Source organism: Helianthus annuus, chromosome 9 (assembly GCF_002127325.2).
Source record: "Helianthus annuus cultivar XRQ/B chromosome 9, HanXRQr2.0-SUNRISE, whole genome shotgun sequence".
Classification (NCBI taxonomy): Eukaryota; Viridiplantae; Streptophyta; class Magnoliopsida; order Asterales; family Asteraceae; genus Helianthus; species Helianthus annuus.
This window is the reverse complement of record NC_035441.2, coordinates 74,226,965-74,243,318: the sequence shown is the minus strand read 5'-3', so window position 1 is coordinate 74,243,318 and position 16,354 is coordinate 74,226,965. Positions and strand designations below refer to the sequence as shown.

Sequence of the window (16,354 nt, the reverse complement as noted above, 5' to 3'; positions counted from 1 at the left end):
AATGTTTCAACCCCTAATATTTTAACGTAGTGTGACACTAGTTAAAACTAGTCCACCAAAATTATTAGTTTGTTGATCGGGTGAAAAAGTTGGTTCGGGTCCTGTACCGGGTTAAATGCTGACACTACACTTTATTTATATAAATACATGAAAAAATTGTTTTTGCACATGTTTTATCATCCAAATAATTAATCCAACTTTTTGGACTAAAAATTTTATTATTTCTGAAAAAGTTCCGGCACCGGCTTTGCTGTCAGACAGTTTACTAAACTAGTCGTGCAGCTTAACGCAATAGGATTCAATTGCAGATTTTGTGTCGTTTTTAATACCCAATATATTACTTATGTCAAATAGTATTTATTTTTGGGTTTTCGTACAATTACTGTTTCGTTCTGCGGAATGCTGTACACTTCCGCAGGATTACTGTATTTTTCTGCGGACTTGGACAATTTGGTTTTTAATTGGAATTTTCTAAATAATAAAGGCACATGCTATTTTTTGATAGAGTTCTATCGAACATTTGTGTAGACATATCTGTATGTCTTGTTTTTATCGTGTCAGACTGTACCACGACTAGTACTAACAAGTATCGTTTACTCGCGTTCCTAGTGTCGGTCTAGGATATTGTTTCTAATCACAACGGATTTCTTATCATAATTAACTATGATTTTTGAAGTTCCTAGACTTTTATGACTTAACTAAATAAAAATTAAGTCATACACGCGAAAATAATTAATGTAATTAGTTGTTCAAGTTGTACGGAATTACCAGAAATTTGCCGATTGTCACATTGAGTTCTGGATTTGTCTTTTGTTGTTATCTTTTTCTTTTGCAGAGAATTCTCACTGGGCACGGCCCCATGCCAAATCTTCTGATTTTGTTATTTCCTTGGTTTAGATGTGAACGGGGGCTTGCCGAGTTGCGTCAATCCTTCTTCATTGTATTTTATGTTGGTTTTTGATGTTATTTGGCTCCGTTTGTGCATTTAAGCTCTTTTGACCCTGTTAATTAGAAAGGAACAAAGAAACCGGCTTTTTCCAGGATTAGTATTGAAAACGGTTGATTTTACGCCGTATTTGATATAATTTATATGTTGTATTTTAAGCATATCAGATATTATTAGCTCCGGTCGCTCGTCGATAAGAGTAAAAGAAGCATTTCAAGCGAAGACGATGATGTTGAAGATGATAAACTTGAGCCTTCCATTGTTTTAGAGAAATATAAAATTGGGAGTGGAAAAACATGTGGGTATAGAGAAATGGGTTGGATATATTGTGTTTTTGGAATTCTCTCCACGCCATAGCATGGAGCGGTGTGGCGTCGTGGTGGAAGCCTCTACGCCTCAACACCGGGGAGTCCAAGTTTGTATTGTTTGAGATGTTTTAGCGTTTCTTTCTAGGAAGCTTATAATATTTTGAAAAAATTATTAGCATTGAATACGTTGGTCAGGCTCTTAGCAGTACAATAATACAGTGTTAATCTGGTATATGGATGAACTTTATAAATGAAAAAAACCGTAAAGAAAATGACTCAACATAAAATAGGGAGTTAAATGCCCGGATAGTCCGTGTGGTTTTTCATTTTTTCACCTTTAGTCCCTAACTTTCTAAAATTACAGTTATAGTCCCCAACTTTTCAATTTTCGTTCCCGGATAGTCCATGAGCCTAACATCAGTTAGTTTTCATAGTTAAGAGGGTGTGAAATAATAAAAATAACCTTACTATAAAACAAAATAACTTAATAGATTTATTTATTTGCATGACTCACTTCTTCATAAAAACAAAATAACAATCCCACGCCTACCGCACCCCCCACCTTCCTCTCTTTTTCTTCTCTTTCCACCTACAAAATCATCCCATCTTCTCCGCACGAACACACACTTACTTACACTCTGTATCTTTGTTCTTTTCTATATAAATAACGACAATGGGTGGTTGTTTCATTTTGTTTATATAAAAGTTGTGGAGATTAGTCGGTTTCCTTCGCAGTCGCTTACTTAGGATTCTTAGCCGTTGCCTTCTTATCAATTTTTTGAGAATGTTAAGAATTTTTTGAAAGCGGTTGAAGGGTTAAGGCTTCCGGTTTTTAAAGCTTCGGTTTTCGAAAGGGTACACACATATGTTATAGTTTTAACAAATTCAGTACATTTTTTTGGGGTCTGTTATGAACCTAGTTGTTTTATGAATGTTTTTAGGATAATATGGTGGCGGGTTCGTCTGCTAAGATTGTCAATTGCGTGTTGGGGCTAAAAGAGTACTATGATAGTAAACAGAAGAAAAAGGGGAATGGATCTTTTAAGCATGATTTCGGATCTCCTTTGATGATGCGTTCAAATGGTAGGAACTTTAACAAGCAATTGGATTTGTCTGCCAATTTTGAAAAGCAACCACCATCTCAAAACGATGCTCAGAAGAAGCTTGAAGATTTACAGATTTTCACTTTATTTTAACTATATATAAAAATATGATTTTGGTGGTTACATGCATAAATTATTGTCTTTCAGTAGCTTCATAAGAAGTTTTTGGTACATTGTAGATTTAATTGTCAAGGCTTTAGATGAATGTATGACTGATGCAAAATAGAATTTAGATGGTAACTTGTTGGCCTCTATTCGTAACGGAAATACGGTAACCACTGGCATCTTTACGCCTTCATTTATAAATGATTTGTTAATTATTAATGTTTTATATATTTTAAGGAAAGGGTATTTATGTCATTTCTATCACACCCCAACCGATGGCGGAATCATCAGGGCATGGTACTGAGCGAAACAGATTGTTTAAGAGAATCCATAACAACTATTAAATGACAATATTTATAAGGTTTAATATCCCATACTATTAAACAAATAATTTAGAAACAGTCATTACATATATTCAGTCTTAAAAACAAATTCCATTCCGACAACTCAGATTTTATTTGGTGAGTTTCTAGATTTCCTAACTTGTTTGCAGCATAACTTCCAATCAAGCTGTCACATACGTTAAAATAAAAGTCAATACATAAAGTAAAGGTAACTACACAAGTTTGCATAGATATAGTATAAAAAGCGTTTACGCATAACCAGCATGTAACACGTAACGGGCGAAGCATGTAACTACCAGCAATGATACAACCAAACCACGTGACTGCGAGTAGAGTATGTGCGACACCTGTAACACCCCAATCGCGTAATACATCAACACGCGGCGGAAATATCGGGGAGTCACATTACAAATTGCATACTAGTACTAAATTGTTTCAATATTGTTAACATTGTATTACAAACAATACATGTATATGTCTTTTGATTAAAGAAGTCTATGGCCCAGATGCAGTCCTATGCGTCACATGCTTGAATAGTAGAAAATCCTTAAACATATGTGAAAAATAGTCAGCATAAAAATGTCGACGAGTACATAGTTTTTATTAGCCAAATAAATGGCAAAATGTTTGGTATTGCAATATTTTGGCAACTACGAGAGTTGTCGATTGAAAATAAATCTTGAAGCCAGAGAATGGCAAAAGTTTAGTATTGCAAGACATAATCTTGATTGTGAAAACTTGTGGCAAACAGTTTGTATATGGTAATATGATTACTACTAAGTAATTTTTATGCCATTTAAAATTTTACATTGTAATCTTGTTGAAATTATCGTAAAACTCGTTAATGTGGTATTAGAAATCCAATCAAGGATTAGTAATAACTGTTTTGAAATCAATCAAAACTTTTGTAAGTATTATATAAATCAAGTCAATGATTTATAATAATACTTTAGACATCCTTCTAAGAATCTAACATATAAAGATATAGAAGATCCTACAAGGATTTGGATAATTGATCATTAAATCAATCGTACACAAAATCCTAAAGTGATTCGGATAAAGCTACAAGAGTAATAAAATAAGAACACTTATATATAGGAAGTACCAGCGGCGTATCCACCATGTTCTTATTTTATTACACCCGTTTCGTTATCTAAATCACAACTACCACATAAACATATAAGTCGTCAACTTGTCACCAACTTGTAAACACGCATTAAAGTACATAATGAATCCAAACAAGGACTCCAATATTAGCACTTTAAACATCTCATGTATGTCTAGCTATGAAGATAGATAGATAGTACAGGGATCTGGTTCTCATCACATCGTCTTGTCACATACGCATTAAAGTACACAATGAATCCAAACAAGGACTCCAATATTAGCACTTTAAACATCCTACAAGAATCAATCTATGAAGATAAATTGATGCTAAAAGGATTTGGTTTCTGTCACATTGAATCATTGAATCACAACAATCCTAAATCCTAATGGTGATTCGGGATAACGCCATAAAGGGTAATACAATAAGCACACTTATATATAGGAAGTACCAGCGGCGTATCCACCATGTGCTTATTGTATTACTCTAGTTTCGTTATCTAAATCACCAACAATCTACACATTAACCATAACCATCGTCTTGTAAAGTACTTCTTAAAAATCTCACTATGAAGATAGGAAGATCTAAGACTATACCTTAAATATCCTACAAGAATCTAACTATGAAGATAGATAGATCTTTTAAGGATTTAGATAATCATCGTGTTTGCATAATCGGAATAATACACATAAAAGCACTTAGTAAACACATATATGCCATACATTGGAAAATAAATTGGTTACACATATGAATCACCCCAAACATTTGAAAACGGTAAAAGAGAGGAACTATGTACTCACTTGGGATTGCGTAATAGTCTTGTTCAATTGATATAACAAAGCTCAAAGGATCAAGAGTTCAAGTGTTGAAGTGGTTCCTAGTGTATCAGATACTATGTTAGCGTAACGGGACGTAAATCGAGGAATCGAATAGAATGAGGTATTGTAAATCAAATGAGTGTTGGAACTCATAGGATATGGTTTAACAAAGCCTACATTCTGAATTGAAACCTATCCTAAGTGCTTTTGACCGGTTATGACTCGCTAAGGTAGTTCAAGCTACTTTAACGCGTCATTTGCGCGAAAGCACATTCGGATGGTCTAACTAGCCCTATGATAAGTATTATATGCCCTAACATGTTTAATTATGTTGCATAATCAGTTTTGTGACAACTCGAGTTTTCGACCTTCACTTTCACAATAAATGCACGTTGACTTTGACTGTTAGTATTTGATTTATTGACTTGTAACTGCACACGTTATGTTATAATGAAACGAATTGTGTTTGCTTGGTTTTGTGTTTGATTGTATATGTATAACATGTGACTTATCAGAAAACTTAGTCTTAAACTGTTAACTCTTGAACAACAACTCGACGAAACACAAGTGTGTTTCGCCAAGCACATCTCAACGAATCAGAATTGTGATTCGCCAAGAACCATTCGACGAAACAAAGCCTGTTTCGTCGGCCCAGTCTCGTCGAAGCCCAGTAAGGGCCCAACACGTTACGTAATTGCATATGTACCGAACTCTCTGTTCATTCGTCACTTTTATCAAAACTACCGAAACCCTAGAACTCCCTTGCTCTGTGACGGCGATCTCGCATACCCGAAGCCCCGAACCGATCTAGTTGCTTCCTTGTTCTTTACGGTTAGTGTTTTTCTATGTGTGAGTGCTTGTTTATATCATCCATTACTGTTCTTGTTTGTAACCATGAAGAATCATGCTAGATTATAACCGTGTTCATGTTTTGGTTGATGGTTTTGACTAGGCTATGGTCTATAGTGTTGATTTAGTGTTGCAAAACTTATTGATGTATACGGAATGAATACGCGTTACATGTTATGAATCTGTACATAGTTATACCCTGCTGATTTTGTGTTAAATGGATGATGATGTGCGGTATTGATCGATTTCTATATGATAATGATTCCGTATGTTTCTGGGTAATGATTGCTGTATGAGGATTAGATGATGATTATGTGATTAACGATTGTATGGTTGAACGTTGATAACGGCTATTAGAATGATTAGGGTTTTCTGTGATGATTGCGTAACTGACATGTTGACGTAACTGCTGTTTGACGAATCAGAATGTTTGGCGAATTAGGATGTTTGGCGAATTAGGATGTTTGGCGTAATAGAATGTTGACGAATGTGAAGGCTTGATGAAATGGAACTCTTGACGAAACAGGAATGTGTTTCGCCAAGGGATAATCAACGAAATAGAATTTTGATTCGCCAAAGGGTAGTTGACGAAACACAAGTGTTTCGTCAAACATGTGTTTCGCCAGTTATGTGATTCGCCAACTTCTGTTTCGCCAACTTGAATACTTGCACAGTAACCTGATTTAACATTGTTAGAAGTTAACTGAGATATTTAACTGCTGTTAGGTGACACACATGACTTATATGAATTCGAATGCGTACAATGTGCTATTTGGTGATCATCGATGCATTGTCCTTTGTGATTACACATACGTGCCAACTTTGTGAATACCAACTGATCATATACATATACGTGCCGTAGGACTTGACTGATTGTTTGTGAGCACTTACTGTAACATACCGAGCAAATCAAGGTGAGTTCATTGCATTTCTCTAGCATGCGTCCCGGTGGTTTGGGACAACTGGTAAACATTTGGAAGGGAAACCTTGGGTAAACAACTTAATCGGTTTTGGTTATTAAACATGGAATCTATCATCGGATTGCCTGGAGGGCAATGGGGGTAATTAGTTGATAGCGCTATTAGGTGGGAAACCTCACACCGGGCCGTAAGGACGGGCGTGAACTAATTATCTGGGTATCGCTATGGTTGTTAGAGGCACACTCCTCGGATACATATGGGCACACTCCCTAGGGTATCTAGCGAAGACAACATAGTATCGGTCGTTAAGGGGTACACACTCCCCGGATACATATGGGCACACTCCCTAGGGTATCTAACGTGAACGACATCGTATCACAACACTAAATCGCGTTAACATACATCTGGTAACAAAACACGTTAACAAAACCTTGAACTCACCAGCGTCGTCTGACACACTTGTCTGCATGCTTGCAGGTCGTTAGAATACAAGACATGGACTTGCTATCTGGGAGTGTTGGAGTGGTCATGGATCGAAGCTATTGGTCTACTTATATTAGATACATTGGTTTTGAGTATTATCATGAAACATTTGCTAAACAATTTATCACATGCTTCCGCTATATAACTCTTTGTGAATTGATATTATGTTTGACATTTAATCTTGGCAATTAATGACATGTTTTATTTAAATATTTATCATTGGTTCAATGTGATTGGTGGCTCAGACTCTGATGTGTAACACGCCTCGCGGGGTTTCCGCAGGTGGTATTTTGGGGGTGTTACAGTTTGGTATCAGAGCCACTGGTTATAGTGAACTAGGTTTTAAAACGTTTTATAAAACCAGACTATAACCAAATACCTTCGAAGAATCGCTCATGACACTCAGCTCCAGATCGCAAGGTTCGTCTCCTGTTTAGTTTATGCATTACTTCTTTAGTAGTCACACACTCATAACTTGCATGACACGATATACTCGATACTACGGTGACTAGATAGTGAGACACTACTCATCGACTTATGTGAATAGTAAACCTGTGATACAATTCGTTGTGTTGTGTGAACGGGGGAAACTTCGAGCGCAAGCTAAGAGGCACTGAGATAAGCATGCAGATTGCCTTATTATTATGGGTGCACACTTAATAATAACGCGGGGTGCATGCAAGTCCCAGTGAGGCTTATCGAGCGTGAGAAGGGTTCTGCCTTATTATGTGTGAACTTGGTAGTACATAGATATCAACCTGATACTCGATATTCATCTCGTTTCGATTTCCTGAATTGGTTCATCTCTATATATAGAATCATGAGTGGACGAGGACACGGACGTGGCAACATCAACATGACTCAGGCTGAGTTGACTGACCTAATCAACACCCGTGTGGCTGAGGCTTTAGCAGCCTATCAAGCTGGTACGGAATGTACCAAGTACTCTTACTCTTATATCGCATACATGTCTTTTCTCTCCTGTAACGTGTTTCCTTTCGTCATTTAGGTCAGCAAGCGCAACCTCAACCCAATCAGCCTGCGTGTACGTTCAAAATGTTTATGGACTGCAAGCCACAGACCTTCACCGGGACAGAAGGGGCTGTGGGACTTCTGAGGTGGTTCGAGAAAGCAGAGTCTGTGTTTGCTATCTGTAACTGTCCCGCTGGGGACAGGGTGAAATATGCTGCGGGTACCTTGGCGGATGGTGCCCTAACGTGGTGGAATGCCCAAGTGCAGTTGTTAGGCATTGAGGCAGCGAATGCCACAACTTGGGATGACTTTAAAGAACTGATCAGAGAGGAGTATTGTCCTCGGGATGAGGTCCAGAAGTTGGAAAACGAGTACTATGACTTGAAGATGGTTGGATCTGAAGTCGAAGCGTATGTGAAGCGATCGTATGAATTGGTCGACATGTGCCCGAACTTGTCTCGGCCTATGTCTCGGAGGATTGAGTTATTCATCAAGGGGCTGCCTCCGCGTGTGAAGAGTTTGGTTACTGCAGCCCATCTCAATGATTTGACACAGATTGTTCGATTGACTCATAAGATTGTGGACCAAGAGGTAGAGAGCAATTCGTTACCCCCGCGCATTTCAGCCACTGCTGCTACCACCACTGCCACTGTATCCGCTAGTGATAACAAACGGAAGTGGAGTGATTACGATAAAGTCTCTAGCGCGAGTCAGACACAGAAAAGACCAGATAATAACAACAACCGCAGCATCAGCCAGTCGTCTTCTGTCAATCAAGGCCAAGGGGGTAGCCAAAGCCAAGGTCAGTACGCAGGGAAGAAGCCACGATGTAACAAGTGTGGCTATCATCATTTCGGGTCGTGTAGTCGGATATGTAACAGGTGTGGTAAGGCGGGCCATGAGGCCAGGGATTGTAGGGCCCCACAGCCCAAACACCAGCAGCAACAAAACCAGCAGAATCAAAGACAACAGGGACAACCACCCCAGCAGAACCAGGGTTTCAGGAAGGGGTGCTATCAGTGTGGTGACGAGGGTCACTTTAAGCGGGATTGCCCTCAGTTAAACCAGAACGCTAACGACAACAACCGCCCGAATAACAACAATGCTGGAAACAACAACAACAACAACGACAACAATGGGGGAAATGGTGCTCGAGGCAGAGTGTTCCAGCTTGGAGCAGGGGATGCCAGGAATGACGGAAACGTTGTAACTGGTACGTTTCCTGTTAACAATCGTATTGCTTCTGTATTATTTGATTCGGGTGCCGATTGGAGTTATGTGTCCCTAGAGTTTAGTCAACGATTAGGGATAACCCCAACACCTTTAGAAGTTAAACAAGTAGTAGAACTAGCAGATGGTAAAACAATAGAAGCCTCGAATGTCCTCTTCGGGTGCAAGCTAGATCTCGTGGGTCAAGTATTTGATATTGATCTCCTTCCCGTTATGCTCGGTAGTTTCGATATAGTGGTAGGCATGGATTGGCTGTCCAAGCACCAAGCAAAAATTTTGTGCAAGGAGAAGGTGGTGCGTATCCCTCTCCCTGATGGGGAGTCATTACTGGTTCAAGGGCATCGTAGTGGGACGATGGTTGGAATTATCTCGGCTATGCATGCGCAGAAATATCTACAAAAGGGGTATCCTGCAATGTTAGCGTTAGTTACCAACGCTCAGTCTGAAGAAAGAAAGATCGAGGATCTACCAGTGGTGCGAGAATTCGCTGATGTGTTCCCAGAGGAGTTACCAGGGTTACCTCCTCACCGTCAAGTAGAATTTCAGGTTGATCTGGCGCCAGGGGCGGCCCCAATTGCTCGAGCTCCATACCGGTTGGCCCCTGGTGAGTTGCAGGAGCTGTCTAATCAGCTACAAGAATTGTTGGATAGGGGTTTCATTCGACCCAGTTCTTCGCCGTGGGGAGCCCCAGTTCTGTTTGTAAAGAAGAAAGACGGGTCATTCCGTATGTGTATCGATTATCGAGAGCTCAACAAGGTAACCATTAAGAACCGCTACCCGTTACCACGCATCGACGACTTGTTTGACCAGTTGCAAGGGTCAAGTTTTTATTCAAAGATCGATTTAAGGTCGGGTTACCACCAGGTAAGGGTTAGAGAAGAGGATGTTCCCAAGACTGCTTTTCGAACGCGCTACGGACACTACGAGTTTTTGGTCATGCCGTTTGGATTGAGGAATGCACCAGCGGTCTTCATGGATCTCATGAACCGTGTATGTAAGCCATATCTCGACGAGTTTGTTATAGTGTTTATGTCACACCCCGGCCGCGTTAAAACAACAAACCGCGGCGGAAACGCCGGGGAGTGAGGCGACAGAATTATTGTTCCACAACCATGGTAGTTAAAAGTTTTGTTTTATTGAAATATTATGAAATGTTCAATGTCATTAAACCAAACAAACAAACTACATATTGTTTATAATTGTTTTTAAGTCACTAAGGCCTTGTCCAGATCCTAAGTGAACTCGCTTCCTAGCAAGCAACAACAAGCAATACCACCTGAAACATATGTAAAAATAAAGTCAGCAAAGAAATGCTGGCGAGTACATAGGTTTTATGGGAGTATCGGATTCATGGCTCGTTTATATGTTGCAGTATCTCGTTAGACTACAAGAGTCAAAATACAAACCTCGTTTTGAAAAGCGTATTGCAACATAATTAACCAACTCAAATCAAATTGGTTATAGTTTATAAAATCTCGTAGCCATGACTCTTAACTCAAAAATATTTGTTTTAGTATAACAACTTGTAACATCTCGTAAAAACTCATTAATAAAACTCGTATGGTTTATATTGTTTCAAAAACCTCGTTGTGTGACATCGTTTCAAAATCGTTTCCCCAGTGAACTAAATAATGACACACAATGTAATATGATAGAAGCACTTATATATAAGATGTACCAGCGGCGTATCTACCATGATTCTATCATACTACACCCGTCCCATTATCTAATCACTACCCAAAACCAATCGTTTAATTCATTTAACTCGTTTCAAATCGTGTATCTCATTTCAAATCGTTTAACTCGTCCCAAAATCGTATTCGTTTTAATAGTGAAACTACTTTTTGGTCGTCTCGTTAACAACATTCAAACCTTCGTGACTCGTCAACTCGTTTCTCGTTTCGTATTAACAAACCACCAAAGGGTAAGTTAACAATCATCAGGTTCGGTCGTTACCTACATAACCCCCACACATAACCATGGGTGTAGTCTGATAACGGGATTTGTCAGATCCTATGGTACCATAACCTAATACTGGTCGGCTCGGCCAAAGCTAATGAATGTCATTCGTTATGTAATCACAACCAACAAGTCTTGTTCACCTTATTGAAATCGTTATTAGTTTAGTATAAACCATCGTTTTTGAAATTATCGTTTAAACCTTGAAATTCGTTTTGTACATATGAATCACCCCAAAACAATTGAAAACAGTCAAATAGGGGAACTATGTACTCACTTGGGATTGCTAATTAGTCTTGAGAATAAGACCAATTTAAGCTCCAAGGGTCACGGAATCAATCGGCACCTATTATAGGTAACTATGTTAATAAATCGGCTTCTAAATCGGGAGATAGGATAGAATGAGGTTCTATAAATCAAATGAGTAATTGAACTCATATGGAATGATTTAATAGTCCCAACATTCTGATTAGAATGCATACCTAAGTGCTTTTGACCCGTTTCGACCCATTATGGTAACATAAGTCACTATAATGTGTCGTTAGCGTAAAACTATGTTCGGATGGTTAACTATGTGCTATGTCAAGTCTTACATGCCCAATAAACCCTAAACATGTTACTAAATCAGATTACATGTCAAAAATATGTTCACATAATCAAAATACGGATTTTAGCTTCAAAAGGGCATTTTGGTCATTTTCTATGGGCACACAAGCTAACTAGCAAATGACTAACCAATCCTAGGTGATCATAAGGTTATAACCTCAGAGGTTATTCCCTATGCAACTATGATCACTAACTAAGCTTGGTCGGATCCTAAAGATCGACCAAATGGGTCGGGTTCGGAAGTATAAGCGGTTGTTTAGACCGCTTACCTTACGACCCTAAACAAGCACAAACTAATAGTGTCGAGTTAGACATGTCAAAACATGTCTAACCTACTGATTTGGTATCAAAACAAAGTGTTTTGATACCCTAAAGTAGTTCCGAGGCAAAATGCGTGCTAAAACGCATTTTGACCGAAACTTTGACTCGACACTATAACTAGCTAACGTGGTAATCAGCGGCTATAATCACGAAGGATTATAACTATCGTGATTACAATCACGTTTCAAAGTTCAATTGAACTTTGACTTGACCAATTGATGGTCAAAACCGAAAGTCAAACTGTTGGCCAAACGTTTGACTTTCTGCACTACATAAGGAAAAAGCAATAAAAAGATATGAAAGAATGCTCACTAAGGGTCCTTGCTATCTTTTCAACAAGAAGACAAAGTCCCAATGCTTGAGAGAGCTCCCAAGTCAGATGTAGAGGAGAAGAAATGAGAATGAGCAAAGAACAAGTGAATGGAGTGGCCTATTTATACTTGTTGGTGATCAACAAGATCATGACAAGTGGTTTGTTTAGCCATTAAGCAATGAATCACAACCATACAAGTGTTAGGAGCAGGCGCAAAGCCTTGGAGAGGTGGTAACTTGGCTACCACACAAAGAAATTGCAAGATTGGCCCCTGAATTTACAAACTGATGCTGAAAACAAACTTTCTGCCCAGATGTGATCGTCGCGTAGCGCGACGGAATAGGCAGGAGGTGGTCGCGCTACGCTACCATGTGTCAGATTCAGCAAAGTTTCAAAAATGACAGAAATGGTCCCTGCACGTGTTTAAGCTTGTTTTCGACGTTTTTAACCTCCGTTAAGCCATTTTCAAGGCTCCACAAGGTCGTTAAAGTGTAGGGGACCTGAAATATGCTCTGAAATATCACGGATGCCGGTTCGTTTGGTCGTACAGTCGCGTTGTTCGTTAAATTACGACGAAACTCAAACGGACGCGAAAACGAACCAAATTAAGCGACGAATGGAATTTTTGCATGCCGATCACTAAAATAAAAATATTTTAGTGTGTACAAAAATTTTGGATGTCCAGATGTGGTCAGAACGTAAGATATGTGCGAAAATGCAAACTTACGTCGTTTTTGACACTTTTAGTCCCTGTAAGATCGAATAAGCATGTTTTCGCACACCGAACCCCTCAAAGCTTATTTCTAAGCTATGTTTAGGTTATTTATGGTATGTTTAGCTTATGATCAAGTTCTGGACTATTCGACATCATACGAATCGGTATAGTTTCGCAGTTTGACATAAATAGTCCCTTCGATCGAACAAACTTGTTTTCGACACACCAAACCATCCAAAACTTATTTCTAAGTTATGTGAAGGTTATTTAAGGTATGTTAAGCCTATTTCACTATTCCGGAGTGTTTGTCGCGTTTAACTGATTGCGTTCACGCACCAGTTTGCGTATAACTTTCCAGAAAGCGATTTAAAGCTTGAAATCGAATCGGATCGAATTGTAAAATCATCAAACACATAAAACACATATAATAACACCAAAGCACATTGTATTATAAATAATTAACATTGTTTTGCATTGTTTATCGATTAAAGAGCACAATTGTCACAGTTTATTGACGACATCTTGGTTTATTCAAGGAACAAGGAGGATCACGAGCGTCACCTCCGTCTCATCTTAGAACTTTTGAGAAGGGAACAGCTGTATGCTAAGTTTTCTAAGTGCGATTTTTGGATTCGAGAAGTGCATTTCCTTGGGCACGTTGTTAACGAGAAAGGGATACATGTAGATCCTGCGAAGGTGGATGCAGTTAAGAATTGGGCGGCACCAAAGACTCCCTCTGAGGTGCGACAATTTCTCGGTCTCGCTGGATATTATCGGAGGTTTATTAAAGATTTCTCGAAGATCGCGCAACCCTCACCTCGCTGACACAGAAGAACACGGCATACTCTTGGGGAGCAAAGCAGGAAGAGGCCTTCCAAGTACTAAAACAGAAACTTTGCAGCGCACCAATCTTGTCATTACCAGAGGGCACTGACGATTTTGTGGTATATTGTGATGCTTCGATTCAGGGTCTCGGTTGCGTGTTGATGCAACGCGAGAAGGTGATAGCTTATTCTTCTCGTCAGTTGAAGATTCACGAGAAAAACTACACGACACACGACTTGGAGTTAGGAGCGGTGGTATTTGCGTTGAAGATCTGGAGGCACTATCTGTACGGTACCAAATGCACCATCTACACCGACCATAGGAGTCTTCAGCATATCTTCGACCAGAAAGAATTGAATATGCGGCAACGGCGATGGGTTGAATTATTGAACGACTATGAATGTGCCATCAAGTATCATCCGGGCAAGGCGAACGTTGTAGCTGACGCCCTCAGCAGAAAGGATAATGCACCTAGGCGTGTGCGAGCATTGCAACTTACGATCCAGTCCAATCTTCCTTCCCAGATACGAAACGCTCAGTTAGAAGCGTTGAAACCAGGGAACGTTCAAGCTGAAGCTTTACGCGGCTCAAGGCAACGACTAGAACAAAAGGGAGACGGTGCTTACTACGTAACCGGACGCATCTGGGTTCCACTCTATGGTGACTTACGACAACTTGTAATGGATGAGGCACATAAGTCATGTTACTCCGTACATCCTGGATCAGATAAGATGTACCACGACTTGAAAACTACATACTGGTGGCCTAGCATGAAAGCCCATATAGCAACATACGTCAGTAAATGTTTGACTTGTGCTAAAGTCAAGGCGGAACATCAAAAGCCCTCAGGTCTACTGCAGCAACCAGAGATACCCACATGGAAGTGGGAACAGATCGCCATGGATTTCGTGACAGGACTACCAAGAACTCAGGCCGGAAACGATACCATTTGGGTGATTGTTGATCGTCTCACGAAGTCAGCACATTTCTTAGCAATCAAGGAGACAGACAAGTTTTCGCAACTAGCAGCGGTTTATCTTAAAGAGGTCGTCTCTAGGCATGGGGTACCAACTTCTATCATCTCAGATCGAGATCCGCGTTTCACTTCAGAGTTATGGCAGTCAATGCATAAATCGTTCGGTTCCCAACTCGACATGAGTACCGCTTATCACCCGCAGACGGATGGTCAAAGCGAGCGCACCATCCAAACACTCGAAGACATGCTACGGGCATGTGTAATTGATTTTGGGAAAGGGTGGGAGAAACACTTGCCATTGATAGAGTTCTCCTACAACAACAGCTACCATACAAGTATTAAGGCAGCTCCATTCGAAGCACTGTACGGACGGAAATGTCGTTCACCTCTCTGCTGGCTTGAGGTGGGTGATAGTCAGATCACAGGCCCTGAGTTTGTGCTTGAAGCGTCAGAAAGCATTGTGCAGATCCGAAACCGTATGGCCGCAGCTCGCGACCGCCAGAAAAGCTACGCTGACAAGCGTAGTAAACCGTTGGAATTCGAAGTTAATGATCGCGTTATGTTAAAGGTCTCACCCTGGAAGGGTGTGGTGCGTTTTGGGAAACGCAGCAAACTAAACCCCCGTTACGTAGGACCCTTCAAAATTCTGGAACGAATTGGAAAGGTAGCTTACAGGTTGGAACTACCTGCTGAGTTGGGTAATGTTCACGATGTATTTCACGTGTCGCAGCTAAAGAAGTGTTTGGTTGACGAAACACTAGTTGTACCATTTCAAGAGCTGAAAATAGATGACAAGTTACAGTTTGTCGAAGAACCTATTGAGATTATGGATCGGGAAGTTAAAGTGCGTAAGCATAGTCGTATACCCATTGTGAGAGTTCGTTGGAACTCAAGACGTGGTCCGGAGTTCACGTGGGAACGCGAGGACCAGATGGAACGCAGGTATCCACACTTATTTCCCAAAGACAAGACCAAGCCTAGCAATTCTGCATCCCATGTAACTAGTGAATTTCGGGACGAAATCCCCATACAAGTTGGGGATGATGTGACACCCGCGGAAAACGCACAGTCATCTTGATTAGCATCGCATCGTGTTGCAGATGGCCTATCAAATTTCGGGACGAAATTTCTTTCAAGTTGGGGATGATGTGACAACTCGAGTTTTCGACCTTCACTTTCACAATAAATGCACGTTGACTTTGACTGTTAGTATTTGATTTATTGACTTGTAACTGCACACGTTATGTTATAATGAAACGAATTGTGTTTGCTTGGTTTTGTGTTTGATTTATATGTATAACATGTGACTTATCAGAAAACTTAGTCTTAAACTGTTAACTCTTGAACAACAACTCGACGAAACACAAGTGTGTTTCGCCAAGCACATCTCAATGAATCAGAATTGTGATTCGCCAAGAACCATTCGACGAAACAAAGCCTGTTTCGTCGGCCCAGT

General features: G+C 39.9%; 1 long non-coding RNA gene across 1 annotated transcript; it reads left to right on the top strand.

Moving 5' to 3' along the window:
• Positions 1 to 1,871: 1,871 nt before the first annotated feature.
• LOC110874409 lies at positions 1,872 to 2,607 on the top strand. The gene is made up of 2 exons (XR_002555924.2): positions 1,872 to 2,109; positions 2,196 to 2,607. It is a non-coding gene; the product is annotated as an uncharacterized LOC110874409 (long non-coding RNA).
• The last annotated feature ends 13,747 nt before the right edge of the window (positions 2,608 to 16,354 follow it).